General features: G+C 40.5%; 1 pseudogene; it reads left to right on the top strand.

Annotated features, from left to right (window-relative positions):
- The first annotated feature begins 2,625 nt into the window (after nt 1–2,625).
- Nucleotides 2,626–3,209, top strand: LOC128062593 (histone chaperone ASF1B-like; annotated as a pseudogene).
- The last annotated feature ends 1,774 nt before the right edge of the window (nt 3,210–4,983 follow it).

Here is a 4,983-nt window from a genome sequence, read left to right on the forward strand (position 1 = left end):
TTCTTCACTGATGGCTGTTTTCCAAATAATTGTAAATTTGATATGCTTATAAGTGAGAATGAGCTCAGGGTCTTTCTACTATTCCATCTTGCCAACTATTAATTGACTTTCATATTTAAGAATTAATAATCACAGAGTTAATAATTTCAGCATAAAATTTAAACCAGCCTTCTTTTGGAAGTAATCTATCCAACAAATTACAACAGAAAAATAATGATTCTTATTTCTCTCACTGCATTCCCACTAAGGAAATGTATTCAGACTCAAGAAACAAAGCAATTTATGTAGTTGAATCTGCAGGGAGAAGGTGCAACAGTGCCTAAGGCCATAATTTGTAACAGCATACTGAAAAATATTCATCAACCACAGATGGAGCTCAAATTATCTGCAGTACAAAACTGGGAATACCTGTAAGTTAGAGGTAGTTCAGAAGGTAATAAAGGCAGTTGACAGATTCTTCACCAAATGTTCCTTCTGGAGACCTGTCTACTCCCTTCAAAGGGAAAATCATTCTATTGCTAGATTTGGCATGTTGCTTCAGAGACAGCCTTCTGGTGTATTTGCTTGTACTGATAGTAATTTAAAAGTGACCACACATTTTCCAGAGCAATATAGGTTTGCTTACAATGCTATTTATGATCCAATATAGATTTTCCTTTTTTCTCTAAGTGCTAAAGGAGAATAAAAGTCCATGGATAAAAAAATTTGTTCACTTTGTGTTGGTTTACATTGAAGAGTCTTTTGTTTGGAAAATATGCTAAAACCCATTTACAGATATAAACTGAAAGAGTAATATAAGCCTAATAAATCATTTTAAACTATAATTATTAGATATCAATGAAAAATTAATTTAAAAATGATAAGATCTTGTCTACTAACCAAAGCTCTAGCCAGGACATACTGGTAAAAATGATAAAGAAGGGATTATATTTATTCTACTTTTTTATAACCATAACAGTATAAGTTATGTTTTCATCTCAAATCTTTAGAAAACTTATGGTGAATTTTAAGCAGATTAACATTTATATATATATTAATATATATATAATATATATTAATAGATAAATGAATATACAGTTGACTCTAAAATAACGTAGGTTTGAACTGCATGGGTCCACTGATATGTGATTTTTCAAAATCATAAATGCTACAGTACTAAACAATCTGTAGTGGTTTGTATACATGTATGTGGTATCACAGATGCAGAGGAATTGCATATATGAAGGGCTGACTATAAGTTATACACACAGATTTTCAACTGTGAGGAGGGTCAGTTCCTCTAACCTCTACATGACTCTTGAACAAGAGTCAACTATGTTAAATGAACCAATTAATAAATACATGAGATAGAGATAGATGATCTCAAAGAGTGAGAATAAAAGATAAGTGAAAGTCAAGAGATTACATATCCTTAAAACTATCTTAAAAAAAAAAATAGATCTCTAAGTGTGATTACTGGAACAATAGTATAAGTACCAATTGGAAAACTGCTAGGAATGCAAGTTTTTGGGATCCTCATCAAACCTGCTGAATCTAGAACTCCAAGTTTGTGAATCTATAATCTGTGTTTTAACATATGTTCATGGGTTTGTGTTGCTTGGTAAAGCTAAAGAAGCATTTTCTTAAGATGACCATTTGTGGATCCTAATATTCCTTATATGAAGTAAAGTTCTTGATTCCTCATGAAAATCCTGTCTTTGCAGAAATGTTAAATCTCCATTTTCCTCTATCATTTCTTTGTGCCTTTCTGACATCAGTCATCATGCTTGTATCCAAGTCATTAACAGCTGAATATGCCTAATAAATTACCTACAGACATGAAGCTTGATCTCACTTTATACCCACAGCCACACTAAGGTCAAGTGGGTTTTTAGTGCTGCTTCAAAATCTTATGTCATAATACAGACAATTCACTCTTCTATTCCCCTAGACTATCCCATGCCTTCTCCTCACTCCACTCCAGATCTCTTCTCTCAATCTCATTCAAATTGGATAACCATGCTTCCTATTTATGAGGAAACCAGAAAATATCAGAATAGTATTTGCACTTGAGAGACCATCACTTTTAACAACTTGCATCCTGCTCATTTACTCTGCTGTCTCTACTGTCCCAGTGAAAGTTCTAGGTGTGCCTCTATTAAGGAAGGAGTCACATCTTCTCTTATCTCATCAAGGGCAGAAGTATTAAAAAAAAAAAAAAGGCAACCCTTTCTTACATCGTTTTATTTTCCTCTTTACAGAGCATTTTTACAAGCACATAAACACCTTTTTTTTTTTTCATTAAAAAAATCCTCTCTTGACCCACAAGATTTGTTACTACGTCCTCAAATCTTTATTGTCATCTTTTCTCTCTTTGTTTTCTGCTCCAGTCACATTATCTCTTTCGTGGTTCCTCAAGTACGCCAGGCATGTGCCTGTGTGCTAAGCCACTTCACTCGTGCGACTCTTTGCAATAGCTGCCGGTCTCCTCTGTCCATGGGATTCTCCAGAGAATACTGGAGTGGAACTTCAGATCGCAGTCAGAGAAGGCGGGAGCTGATTTGGACAAAGATACTCTGCTGATCTGACAAGACCCAGTTGCTGGCTCGGCCCCAGCTCTGGCCTCAGCAGCGACCCTACGAGGCGATGGCTAAGATGTCAGTATTGAGCATGGTGGTAAGGGAAAATCCGAGCCTTTTCCAGCCCTTTCTGGTTCGAGATCAGCTTCGAGTGCAATAAGGTCCTGGCAGACTACCTGGAGTGGAAGATCGTTTATATTGGCTCAGCTGAGAGCAAGTTTGATCAAATCCTAGACTTTGCTGGTCGGCCCTGTCCCGGCAAGGAGACACATGTTCATCTTTCAGGTGGATGCCCCCAATCCATCCCTCATCCTCGAGACAGATGCCCTGGGAGTGACCATGGTCCTCATCACCTGCAGCGACCACAGACAGGAGTTCATCCGAGTCAGCAACAACCTTGACAGTGGGTACCTCAGCAGCTAGCTGTGTGAGAACCCTCCCCTGAAGTCAGACTTCTCTCAGCTCCAGTGGAACATCTTGGCCTCAAATCCCTGGGTGAATTGCTTCCACATCAACTGGGACAACAACACCTACAGGCTGGAAGCCATAGAGAACCAGGACCCTGCCCTCAGCTGCAGTGGTATCAAGGGCTTGGGTCTCCCTGGCTGCAAAATGGGCCTCCTCCGTCAGAACTCTATTGACTTCATCTAACTGTTGGACTCCAGGCCCTACCTGGGCCCAGTTGGGACTACAACCAGTCTCCTGGCACATCTGGAGGGACAGCCAGGCCTCCTGGAGAGTCTCGGGGAGGCCATGCGGAGGACTTTGGGGCCATGAGCTATCCAGACCAGTCAAAACCTGAACCCCAGGAAGAAAGGGGCTTCTGGTCTCTTCTAGCCTCTACTCCCCTCTACTGCCCAGGCCTGAAAGAAGCAAGTACTCAGCTCTTAATTCTTTCTGTCTTGTGTCCTTTCTGTCTTCCACATACACTATAAACCCCATCTGTGGGCCATTGTGTCACCATCATCCAGGGAGTGCCATTAATCCAAAACTCTTCTAATAGACCACTCTGCATTGAGGCTTTCTTGGTTAATACCTGGCAAGGCTCTGACCCTGTTGGGCCAAAGGTTCTGACATTCACTTCCCTTCCCAACCATCTGAGCAGATCCACCCAACTTTCTGGAGTGCCAGGCCAGGAGTCTTGGTAGAAGATGGACTCAGACACACTTTCTTGTCCTTTTACTAGGATGATTTTTAGGTCTTTCCAATTCAGTAGCACTCTGGAAAACTTTATTCCCATAAAGGTGGTCAGCAGGATACTAAGAAAAGATGGTTGACTCCCCTTTGAGTCACAACCATCTTCCTCTTACCTCCCAACTGGATATGGCTTTCCCTGGAGGCTGCTCCTTAGAGACAATGGCATTTTGAAGGGACCTGCTGTTATTAGTCTGTCTCAATATCGGTTTCAGGACCTCTCTGCTTTTGGCTGCCTTGGTCTGAGCTCTGCCAAAACCTCTTGTTCTCAGGTCACAGAGCAGACCAGGGAAGTAACAGGGACCTCCCTCCCCTGCCATGCTCCCCACCCTCAAGCCCATCCCCTCACTGCTATGTGGATATTGTTGTGATTGCACTTTGTATATTAAAAGATTTTTATATTAAATGTTTAAAAGTGAAAGTGAGTCACTCAGTCATGTCTGACTCTTTGACTGAGGAGCCTGGTAGGCTACAGTCCATGGGATTTTCCAGGCAAAAATACTGAAGTGGGTGGCCATCTCCTTCTCCAATAAAATGTTGGTTGGTCTAAAAATAAAAAGCATTTAAACTAAACTCTTTTCTGCTTAAAAAAAAAAAAATACTGGAGTGGGTTGCAATGCCCTCCTCCTAAGAATCTTTTCTCAGAGCAGTTTTCTTTGCCTGGAATTTTCTTTCCCCAAACAGTTGCTTGGTAAACTCTCTCATCTCTTCAAGGCTCACTTTATCTGTGAGACCAACTAGAAAAAGCCTACTTAATAGTGGACCATCATTCTGAGCACTGGTATTCCTGCATCTCTTATTTTTACGAATTTTCCTTGGTTCTACAGCATGTAGCAGAAATAGATGTTTTTCTAGTACTCTTGCTTTTTTGATGATCCAGTGGATGTTGGCAATTTGATCTCTGGTTCCTCTGCTTTTTCTAAAACCAGCTTGAACATCTGGAAGTTCACAGTTCATGTATTGCTGAAGCCTGGCTTGGAGAATTTTGAGCATTGCTTTATTAGCATGTGAGATGAGTGCAATTGTGTGGTAGTTTGAGCATTCTTTGGAATTACCTTTCTTTGGGATTGGAGTGAAAACTGACATTTTCTAGTCCTGTGGCCACTGCTAAGTTCTCCAAATTTGCTGATGTATTGAGTGCAGCACTTTCACAGCATCATCGTTTAGGATTTGAAAGAGCTCAACTGGAATTCCATTACCTCCACTAGCTTTGTTCGTAGCGATGCTTCCT

This window comes from Budorcas taxicolor, chromosome 17 (assembly GCF_023091745.1).
Source record: "Budorcas taxicolor isolate Tak-1 chromosome 17, Takin1.1, whole genome shotgun sequence".
Lineage (NCBI taxonomy): Eukaryota > Metazoa > Chordata > Mammalia > Artiodactyla > Bovidae > Budorcas > Budorcas taxicolor.